The sequence below is a fragment of the Equus przewalskii genome, chromosome 25 (assembly GCF_037783145.1).
Source record: "Equus przewalskii isolate Varuska chromosome 25, EquPr2, whole genome shotgun sequence".
NCBI lineage: Eukaryota > Metazoa > Chordata > Mammalia > Perissodactyla > Equidae > Equus > Equus przewalskii.
The window spans coordinates 35,676,145-35,688,624 of NC_091855.1; positions in this window are offsets into that span (position 1 = coordinate 35,676,145).

Sequence of the window (12,480 nt, forward strand, 5' to 3'; positions counted from 1 at the left end):
GTCACCTTTTTGTCAACCTGTCAATTCATAACCTTGCTTCATGTGTTTCTGTTTAAAGACACCTTATTTAATGTATGTCGTCGATTCATGATTCATAAGCATCGTACTCATGGCCAACAGCACTATAACTCAAGCCTGAATGAAGCTTATCTAATATGCATATTTTTCTATAAGACACATCATAGTCTTCTTGTGCCTAGAAACTCTGGACAGCACTTCAGAACTATGCATGTGGGGCACTTTAAGGAGCAAAATCAACAAAAAGTACAAAAATGTAAAAGATGTGACACTAAATAGACCTTAGAAAGGACACTTGTTTACAATATGACAGCTGAAACAAGAAGACAGAATGTCGCCTTATTTAACCTCAGCATTGGCTGGTAGAAAACTTTTGCCACTTTATGCGTCTGTGAATGATGTGAAAGCGTTGTGTTGATTTTGGGGTTGGAAATCAGTTTTAGCAAGTAGAATATGCAAATATGGAATCTACAAATAATGAGGACCAAGTGTAATTCTTAGAGGAGGTCTTGCTCCCATTTGTGAAACTTTGGGAATTCTTACTGTGAAATTTTAAGAATTTTCAGGATGTTCTTTTGGGAAGAATTAAGTGTGGAGAAACCACCTCTTGAGGTTGGGTTTTTGTGGAATAGTTAAAAAAATGTGAGTTTGACTTTGGGGAATAAATGAAGTAGTGCAACTCTTGGTTTAAAAAGTGAGATTTGATGATTAATGATTTTCTTGGTGAAACTGACTGAGGGAAACTGTGAAGGGGAGATTATAGAGTATTTTGATAATGATATCATTGGTGGATTAGAGCTTTCACTATCTGTTTCCCAGATAATTACTTTATTGGCCAACATCCAGTTGGGTATAAAATTCTGGTATCTGATAAAGGGTTGACTCATAGCATATAGACAATAATGTCTATCTGTCTCATCTCCACAGCCAGATTTAAAATTCCTGGAGGAAGAGTGAGATACAGTAATAGGTAATATATATATATTTTTGGTGAGGAAGATTAGCCACGAGCTAACATCTCTGCCAGTCTTCCTTTATTTTGTGTATGGGTTGCTGCCACAGCATGGCTTACAAGTGGTGTAAGTCTGTACGCAGGATCCGAACTCGTGAACCTGGGCTGCTGAAGTGGAGCACACCGAACTTAACCACTGTGCCATGGGGCTGGCCCTGGTATGGTAGTATTTTTAATCCTTAGGTGAAGCATATTGGATAAATCAGAATATTTACTCTTTGATCAGAAGACTGAAGTTGCTTCTTCGTATAAACAAGTATTTGTGAACATCTATTAAGTATTCTTTAGATGGTAACACAGACAGTTCTATCTAAGTGTTTTTCCAGCTTAATGCTTGGCACATATTCTGAGCTTTTTTTTTTAAATACTAATTGGGTGGGTTAAACTGCTGGTAAGACAGACAGGGTTCATCTCTCCAGTTTCCATCTTTTCTCTTAGTAGCTGTCTGTAGTGCTGTGTTGAGGAAGATTATAGAAGAAATGGGATAATTTTAGTTAGCAGTATAAATAAAATGTAGCATTTATGTTGACTTAGCATATTTTTCTTTCATAACATTTGGCAAAAAAATTTATAGAATTTGTAAATTTAGGTCTACATGTAGGCAAGACCTTGTAAATCATATGTAATATATTTATAAGCATGATAATATTTAATTAGTAAGCATGATAAATTCAATATTTGTGGGAAATATTCTTAGTTTTTATAAGAAAGGTGATAATTATAAAATATTTCTCTTCAGAAGAATCAAGAGTGAGCTGTTTTTCAATACAGGAAAAATGTTTTCTGTTAAGTTCCCTTTATTTTTAAAATTCTGTTGCTATGGCAACTTAGGGGAATTGGAAATCAACGAAGCTAATACAGTAAGGAGCTGGACTAATATGGCAAGTTGCTGAATTTGGGTAGATCACTTAATTTCTGGAGGCCAGTTTCCTTTTCTGTAAAATGAACAGGTTGACCTAGACCAGTTGTTTTTAACTTTTTGCTTTATTCAAATTACTATATCATCATTGAAAGACTTTGTGGCTTACCATGTAAGCAGGACATTTTGAAAAGAATTTTTAACAGTAAACCTGAGGTTAGTAAGAATTAAACTTTATAGATCAAGTACTATTTAAAATTGATCCTATTTATAACTTATGCACATCTGCAGAAACATAAACATGCAATATGATGTATGTTTATCAATGGGTAGGCCCATCAATGGGGAAAATCACTTCTCTGATGTCATATACATGACATCAGCCTTCACTCCTCTCGGCTTTACTACTCCATTGTTCCCACCACACCTTTCCTTGGCATCACTTAGACTTCTGCTCCATTCTCCTCCATCAGGATCCTCTGATTTTTCCTTTTTCACTTATCTGGTCTTTTCACCTTATCCACTTTAAGTGTTCTATTGCCATACCTTTAACTTCTTTGCCTTTTATCTTTTTGTTCATGTGCCCTACAGAGTACAAACCCTGGATCAGTCTTAGTCCTGGATTTTGGCTCAAGCAAGTGCTAGAGAGGGAATCAAAGAATCACACTATTAGTGCTATAAGAAATTCATTGTCTCCAAACTCATAAGCCTGCAGTGCTTCTTGAAATTCTTTTCTCTTTTCATGGTAGTGGCTATGTTAAATCTCATTTTGACTTCTTATTCTGTTAGACCCCTACTCAGTCTTAGCAGACTGCCTCACCTCCTACTTCACAGAGAAAGGTGAAACTATTCCTTAATGACTTCCCCAATATCTACAAATGTAACTGAATTCTACCCATCTTTATATTTTTGTTGTTTTTTGTTTGTTTGAGGAAGATTAGCCCTGAGCTAACATCTGCTGCGAATCCTCCTCTTTTTGCTGATGAAGACTGGCCCTGAGCTAACATTTGTGCCCCTCTTCCTCTACTTTATATATGGGATGCTGCCACAGCATAGCTTGACAAGCAGTGGACAGGTCCACACCTGGGATCCGAACTGGCGAACCCTGGCCTTCCGAAGTGAAACATGCAAACTTAACCACTGCACCACTGGGCTGGCCCCACCATCTTTCCTCAAATTGCAGTGGAAGGAGAATTACCATTCTAAGGCTAATCCCTTTGCCTGTGCTCTGGGTCCTACATCCTTCCTATCCTGTGGGATACAAAGCTCTAGCGAGTGTCTAACTTTGATTTCTCACTCTACTGATTCGATCTCATGATAATTTTAATATGCTCAGCTTCTGTTCTTTAAAAAAGAAAAAAATCCCTTCCGCTCACTTTTAACATAAACATTCAAGTTTTTGGTAGCCTTCTCAACTTTCTCTCCCATTTAGTTTTCACCTGACTGAAAATTTATTTCCGCTCCTATCCTGTTGATATTGCTATCTAAAGTTATCAGTGGCTTTGTCACTACATCTAGTAGATAGTTTTTAGTCCTTAGCTTTTTGCAGTATTTAGCACTGTTTACTCTGTTTCTGAAATAATCTTCAATGATATCACACACTTATAGTTTGTCTACTTCTTATTTACCTCCCATTAATTTGATTGTTCTTTCTTAGTCTTAACTTCCCATCCCCTTTTGTTTAAAACTTATTCTGCCTGTATATTGTCATCCCTTTGGATGACTTCATTTGCCATCTACTTGTTGATTACTCCCAAGTCAGTCTTTCTGTCCTAGATCTGACTTCTGAAATCCAGGTGGTTATGTCTGCCTGCCTAGCATTTTCTCTTGGATATTGCAGACACTTCAGATTAAAAACATCCAAACCTGAAATCTTTCTCCTCTCATATCTGCTCTTCTTCCTGTGTGCATACATTCATTCAGTATTCAAGCACCTCCTGTCTACCCCTGTCCCACTGTGCTAGGTACTGGATGTATACTGAGGAAGCAAATAGATAAAGTCACTGCCCTAACTTAGTCTAGAGGGGGAGACAAACACGTAAACTTAAATACATAATCACAAATAGGATATGTATGCGGAAAAATCAGGGGACCTAACTTCAGTTGGCGGAGAGGTAGTCATTGAGGGTATATTTGCTAGAATATTTAAGTTGAGACCTGAAAGATAAATAGGTGAAGAATGGGAGAAGGAAATTAAAAGTTTAGACAGAAGGAACATTGTGTATGAGACCTTAAGGTGGCCAAGATCTTGATACTTGATAGAACTGCAGAAAGCTACACAACCCTAAGTGTTGTGGGTGAGAGGGAAAGTGTGAGAACATGATGATGGGGTAGGTGGGAGACACCACAGTTTATAGACCATTTTATGGATTAAAAATTTTATTATACATAGAGGAAAGCTCTTAAAGGCTTTTGAACAGGAGAGTGGTAGGATCTGGTTTTAGGAAGATAACACAAGTAATTTAAGCTGATGAAAGTAAACATGAGGAGAAGTGAATCATGTTTGCCTTGAATCTCAAAATTGATAATATGGTCTCTATTTCAGCTGCCTATACCAGAAATAAATGTAAGAACCCCCCTTGACTGTCTTTTTCTTTACCGTAGCCCTAATCTTACAAAATCTTACTGATTTTACATTTTTAACTTCTCTTACATTGACCACCTCTTTTCATCCAGCCCCAGGTTCACCTCTTAACTGGCCTCCTAACTGTGCTCTTGTTAGACTCAGCTACTCGTATTTTCGTGGCCCTGTGGCCGGCCCAGTGGTGTAGCGGCTAAGTTCACGTTGGACTTCAGTGGCCCGGGGTTCACTGGTTCGGTTTACATGTGTATAATTGTTCCTAAAGAAGAGAATAAAACAAAACAGAAACAGACATACAAAAATTATAGTAGAAAACTCTTCTGAAGTAGAAGGACTGCAATGTGCAGATCTGGTACAAAACTATATAGAATGTTTAACTTCAACATATATACTTGAGAAGTTTCTGAACTTCAAGGCTGAAGGCAGAAAAAAAGCAAGGGACATAGAAATAAACTATTGTAAATGCCTTTACAGTTTTGAGTGGGAATTTAAATGTGATTCCAATCATCATCTCTCCACTCCAGTTCTTTGTTTACAGAAATAGTCTTTTTGCTTGATGAATTTATAGTGAAAAAAACCTTTTCATGTTATTTATTGTAAAAATAACATGTAAAAATTGACTTTTTTAAGGAGGTGTACATTTCTTACTTTTACCACATGTATGAATTTGTAACGACCACCACAGTCAGAATACAGAACTGTGCTGTCGTCCCGGAAGACTGCCTGTGCTGGGTTCTTTTGCAGGTGCGTCCTCCCACGTTCCTAACCCCTGTCTGCTACCTATCTCCGTTCCTTTGGTTTTATCTTTTCTAGAATGTCACATAAATGGATTCATACATCAAACAACCTTTTGAGACTGGCTTCTTTCACTTAGCATAATTCCTTTGAGATTCCTTCATTTTGTTTGATGCATCAGTGTTGGTTTTAATTACTGAGTAGAATTCCATTTTATGGATATGCCAGGGTTTGTTTATGCATTAATCTGTTGAAGGACATTTGGGTTGTTTTCAGTTTTTGGCAGTTATGAAGAGAGCTGCTGTAAACATTTGTGTACAGGTTTTTGTGTAAATATAAGTTTTTATTTCTCTAGGCCCAATGGTTAAATCCAGCCCACTGCCTGTTTTTATAAATAAAGTTTTATTGAAATACAGCCATGCTCATTAATTTACAAATTGTCTGTGGTGACTTTCAGGGTATAATGACAGTTGAATAGTTGCAACAGAGACTGTATGTCCCACAAAGCCTATAATATTTCCTAGCTAGCCCTTGACAGAAATAGTTTGCCAACCTCTGCTCTAGGGGTGAGAAATTGCTGGTGTGTGTTTAACTTTATAAGAAACTTTTCAATTGTTTTTCCAGAGTAGCTGTACCATTTGCATTCCAACTAGCAAGGTATGAATGTTCCAGTTGCTCTGTATCCTTGTTAGCACTTGTTGTTTTTAATTCTTTTGTGTTTTAATAGATGTTCATATACTCTTGAAAAGAAAATTTGGCACACTCAGTACGTTTAAAGTATCATCTTAACTCTTAAATTTAGAATTTAAAGAAAACGGCTGTATTTTAACTTACTAGTGCTAATATAGAAAATATTTTTAAAATGAAGCCATGGTCCAACTTGAATTAAAGAATAAGATAAGCTCCCATGAATCAAAGATAATTCATTCAATTTTCAATCAATTCCCAGGTAATGAAAGCAGAACGATCTCTTTTACACAATAAAATATATCTCTCTAGCTTAATAATCCTCTATGTGTCTGTCATTTGGACTACATCATGAGCTAGCTTTTTGAAGGCAGAGACTCAGTTTTTTCCTTCATCAGACAAATCAGTCTGAAATGTGTGCTAAGCACTTAGTGTGGCAGATGCAGCATAGCTCCAGATTCTTTGACTCTCCTCCCATGGGGAGGTGCATCTGTGCTGCTTCCTTTTCAATCTAGGCAGTGACTAGACTCTCCTGTGACTACTCTCATGAATGGAATGTGGTAGAAGTGATGCTATGCTAGTTTCTGGGCACAGGTCCTAAGAGACTGGCAGCTTCCACTTCCTATCCTTGCAAACACTGTAGGAGCCCTGAGCTGCAATGTAAGAAGTCCAACTATTTGGAGGCCACTCTGGTAGAGAGGCTGTGTATAGGCACAGTGGTTCAAGCTGTGCCCAGCCTTCTAGTCATCTTGCCAAGGTGCCAGACGTGTTAGGGATGCCATCTTGGACCCTCTACATTATTCCATCTGCTAGCTGAATGACCTAGTGACTTCACTTGATGCCACGTAGAACAGAAAAATCACTAAGCTTAGTCCTGCCCAAATTCCTGACCAACAAAATTGTTATAATAATTGGTTCTTTTAAGCCACTAAGTTTCAGGGTAGTTTGTTATGCAGCAATAGATAACCAGAACACTTAATATGTATTGGGAGAAAAGAATGTTGAGGCAGCCAGACAGATTTTTGGGGACAAACAGAACAAATTTATAAAGATTTAAGTTTTTCATGTGCTTTGTGATGATGTAAAACCTTTCCCTCATCTTCCCTCACAATCTTCAGGAAAGTTAACATTATTCACTAGTACCTTCTGGAGTAGACTCGAGTTGGTGGTTTTCTGAAGAAAAGAAATTCTTACATTGGCGCTCTCTATTTAGTCTTACATGTATATGTACATATATAACTATATGTGTGTGTGTTATATGCACATATATATGCATACATACTTTTAAATAAACTTTTTAGTTGGGAATTATTTCAGATTTACAGAAAAGTTGCGAAGATAATGCAGAGTTTCCATATACCCTTTCCAGTTTTCCCTAACGTTAACACCTCATATAACCGTGGGACGCTTGTCAAAACTAACAAATGAAAATTGTTACATTTCTGTTAACCGAAGTCCAGACTTTATTCAGATTTCATCAGGTTTTTCACTAACATCCTTTTTCTGTTCTAGGATCCAATCCAGGGTATGACATTGCATTGTAATATATTTATGTTTGATTCTTCAGGATAAACCCCAGGGGCAGCAGCCCTGGTAGTGGAAACACTTTGAACTCCAAATCTCTCTCTCTCTCTCTCTTTCTTTTGTCCCCTCTCATTTTCTCTAGCTTTCTCTTACACACTCACCTACAGCCCCATGCGAGCTTACACATGACGACGGTATTCCCTTTCCGTTTGTGGGATCCGTAGAGGCTTGAGTAGACAGACTCCAGTGACATACAGCTGCAGCTGAGGCAGTGGAGTTTGCAAGATTCAAGAAAGGAGTGAGGTGAGCATAGTTGTTTCTTGAAGGAGATGGAAGGTACACTGACAGATGAGGGCTTGAAAAGAACAACTGTCAGGGGAGGAGGGCAAAGTACTGGAGAGAAGACGAGTTGGAGAGTAAGAGTGTGTACCTGGGACACATTCTGAAGGCTCACCCAGTGAGGTCTGGCTCATATTGTCCGATATACTACAGGGGAGAATTAACCATAATGGAACCTAGTTTCCTTCAATGCTTGGCGTTCACTGTCACCTACTTTGAATCTGAAATGTAGTTTCAGTTCCCTTTCTTATGTAGAGGATAAGGAGAGGTAGGAGTTGGAGTTGTTGAGGGAAATGGTTGTGAGTAGGTAGAGAAGTAGGGTAGAAAAGATGTCTAATATAATTGATTTTTAATTCAGTGTAGAAAGAGCAGAACTCAGGGTTCTTGTCTCCTAGCCCCAAATTGTCTTCTTCTCTTTTAATAAGTACTGGCCAGTTTCATGCATTTGCTTTCTTACAGATTCCCCTTCTGCTTTCCCCAATTCTGAGTTCTTCTGCCACACATGAGCAGAATATGTATTTCGGAAACTATGTGAGGCGTTTTAGAATGTTGGAGAGGAGAAAGCAGGGAGGTCTTTGTGGCTAGGTGTGTGTGTGATTGGGCTTGTTCCAGAGAATGAGGAACAGAATCTATTGCACATAGTAGGATTGAGAGTAAATGTTCCTAGAATAGGACTCAGTCATTAAATGGGGCTCTTTCAGAAACTGGTCCTTACATTTGATGACTTCGTTAATATTTTATTGAGAATAAAGGTTACAGTTCTTCATAATTAACATAGGAAATAGGATTCCCTTCTTTATCAAAGTGAGCTGAATGACATAGCCTTATTTCCAGAATTTTTAGCTGTTAAGAGTAGTTTAGAGATAAAGACATTAAAGCATCACTTAAGTATGCTTGCTGTTTTTCTAGGTGACATTACATTTCAGGAGCACAGTCACGTGAAGTATGTATGTATAAACGCTTCTAGGTAGACTGGATAGAATCTTTTATTTTAGCTTTTCCTTTAGAATATTCTTATTATGGAAACAAATTGAACCAATTTTTTTTCCCCCATTTAAGCTGTACAATTTAATGGTTCTTAATGTATTCACAGATATGTGCAACCATCACCATAGTCCATTTTGGAATGTTTTCATCACTTCCAAAAGAAACCCCATACTCTTTAGTTATCACTCCCTTGTGCTCCCCCACCTCAAATCTGCTCCCCAGTCCTAAGCAACCACTCATATATTTTCTGTCTCTCTGTATTTCCCTATTCTGGACTTCTATATGGGTGGGATATGTAGACTTTTGTAACTAGCTTCTTTTGCTTAGCATAATTTTCAAGGTTTATCCAAGTTGTAGTATGTGTTGGTACTTCATTCCTTTTTATGGCTGAATAATATTCCATTGTATGGATACAATTTCATTGTATGAATATACCAAATTTTTTTGTCCATTCATCCATTGATGGATATTTGGGTTGTTTCCACCTTTTGGCTGTTATGCGTAATACTGTTACAAATGTTTGTGTACAAGTTTTTATGTGGACATAGGTTTTTATTTCTCTTGAATATATACCTAAGATTGGAATTGCTGGGTCACAGGATAACTCTATGTTTAATCATTCTATAATTTTTTTGAGTATATCTCTTTGGATAACTTTTTTAGTGGTTCCTCTATGTATTACCTTATTTATACATAACTCATCACAGTCTGCTGTTGTCATTTTACCAGTTTTAGTGAAGTATAGAAACATTACCTCCCTGTGGGTTCCTTTACCCTCTCCCATTTATGGTATAATTGTCTTAAATATTTCCTCTACATCCAGGTAGAACCACATCAGATAGTGTTTTAATTTTTGCTTCAACCATTAAAACAATTATTTTTCTAGGTGGCATTACATTTTAGGAGCACAGTCACGTGAAGTATGTATGTATAAACGCCTCTAGGTAGACTGGGTAGAATCTTTTATTTTAGCTTTTCCTTTAGAATATTCTTATTATGGAAACAAATTGAACCAATTTTTAAAAGTCACATTATTATTAGAAATTCAAGAATTTTTTTCTTCTAATTGCATTTGGCTATTTTACCCCTAGAAAATATTTATACTTTGGCTGGCTTTTGCCCCATTCTCAGTTTTCTTTAAAGTCTTCATCCTTGGTCCTCTGTTATTCTCTATGCATGCCGTTTCATTTAGGGAGCTACTAGTGTCCCTTTACTTCACTCATCACTTTTATGATGATAATTTCCAGGCTGTTCTTCCTATTCAAACTCCAGTCCAATTTTGTCATATTCTTTTAGGACATTTGAATGCTCTACCAGTACTTCAAGCTAAATGTCTTCTTAACAGAATTCCTAGAACCCATGACTAACTTGTCTCAAATTCCCAGTTTCTGCCAATAGGCCTACCATGCCCCAAGGGGGAAATAAAGGCTATTTGGCTGTGAATTCTATTATTCCATTGATCATCAGGTTTAATTTGCCTTATCTAGCTAAATGGTTATCTCCACTGGAGTTTCACACACATTGATATAATAATAATGATAATTCACATTATTAAGTATTTATCAGGTGCCAGGTACTTTTCTAAGAGCTTTACTTGTATTAACTCATTTTGTTCCCACATCAACACAGATTTACAATTATTGTTTTATGCAGTTGTATTTTAAATCATATAGGAGAGAACAGAGTTACAGACAAAAAATAGATTTTTATTGCCTTTTATACTTATCTATGTGATTACCTTTTCAGTACTCTTTATTTCTTCTTGTAGATTTGAGTACTTTCATTTCATTCTCAAGGATTCTTTTCAATATTTCTTTTAGGGATGATCTGCTAGTGATGAATCCTCTAGGTTTTTGTTTGTCTGTGAGTGTCTTACTGTGCCTTCATTTCTCTAAAAAAATTTTTTTTGAGGAAGATTAGCCCTGAGCTAACATCTGCCGCCAATCCTCCTCTTTTTGCTGAGGAAGACTGGCCCTGAGCTAACATTTCTGCCCATCTTCCTCTACTTTATATGTGGGACGCTGCCACAACATGTCTTGAGCAGCGATGTATAGGTCCACACCCAAGATCCGAACTGGTGAACCCTGGGCCTTGGAAGCAGAGCGTGCAAACTTAACTGCTGCATCACCTGGCTGGCCCCACTTTGCCTTCATTTTTGAGGATAGCTTTTCTGGATATAGAATTCTTGGTTGACAGGTTTTTTTTTTTTTACAGATTTTATTTTTTTCCTTTTTCTCCCCAAAGCCTCCCGGTACATAGTTGTACATTCTTAGTTGTGGGTCCTTCTAGTTGTGGCATGTGGGATGCTGCCTCAGCATGGCTTGATAAGTGGTGCCATGTCCGCACCCAGAATTAAAACTGGTGAAACACTGGGCCACTGCAGCGGAGTGCACGAACTTAACCACTCGGCCACGGGGCTGGCCCTGTGACAGTTTATTTTTTCTTTCAGTGCTTTGAATATATCATCCCACGGTATCTGGTATCCATGCTTTCTGATGAGAAATCAGCTTTTAATCTTATTGAGGCTCACATAAAAGTGATGAGTTGCTTGTCTCTTGCTACTTTCAAGATTCTCTTTATCTTTGGCTTTTGACAGTTTGATTGTGATGTGTCTAGGTGTGGATCTTTTTGAATTTATCCCACAGGTAGTTTGTTGAGCTTCTTGGATGTGTAGATCAATATTTTACATCCTGTTTAGGAAGTTTTCAGGCATTATTTCTTCAAATACTTCTGTACTTTTCTCTTCTCCTCTTTTAGGACTTCCATTATGCGTATGTTGGTATGCTTAATGATGTCTCACATGTTTCTGAGGCTCTGTTCATTTTTAAAAATTCTTTTTCTTTTGTTCCTCAGACTGGACACTCTCACTTGATCTGTCTTCAAGTTCACCAATGGTTTTCTTCTGTCTGCTTAAATCTTCTGTTGAGATTGTCTAGTGAATTTTTTATTTCAGTTATTGTCATTTTCAACTCCAGAGTTTCTCTTTGGTTCTTTAAAATTTATTCTATCTTTTTATTGCTATTTTCTAATTAGTGAGACATTGTTCTCATACTTTCCTTTAGTCCTTTAGATATGAGTTCATTTAGTTCTTTGAACATATTTAAATATCTTATTTAAGTCTTTGTCCAGTAAGAAAGCCCAATGTCTAGACTTTCTCAGGGCTACTTTCTATTGGTTGCTTTTTTTCTCATGAATGGGTCGTACTTTCTTTTTTTCTTGGCCTGTTTCATAGTTTTTTGTTGAAAACTGGACATTTAAAATAATATAATGTAGTAACTCTGAAAATCAGATTTTTCTCCTTCTCTGGGGTTTGTTGTTATTGTTTGCAATAGTTTATTTGTTTAGTGAGTTTTCTGAATTAATTATGTAGCGTCTGTGTTCTTTCTTGTTTGTGGTCACTGAAGTCTCTCCGTGGTTAGCTTAGTGGTCAGCTAATTGTTGGATGGAGATTTCCTTAACTGCCTAGAACTAATAAATCTCCCAGTCTTTGCTGAAAATCTTTGTCCATGCATCTGTGTGTGTATGTGTGTGTGTGTGTGTGTGTGTGTGTGTCTTGAGGATATGCCTTCAACTCTTGGTAGGACGATTGACAATGCTGTCTTAGCCTTCACTTCCTATACAGTGACTCAAGGTCAGCCAGAGGTGACAGCTTAGGGCCTTCTCAGGTTTTTTCTGAACATGTGCACACCTCTGGGCATGTGCAGAACCCTACATGTGTGGATGTCCTTCTAGATTCCT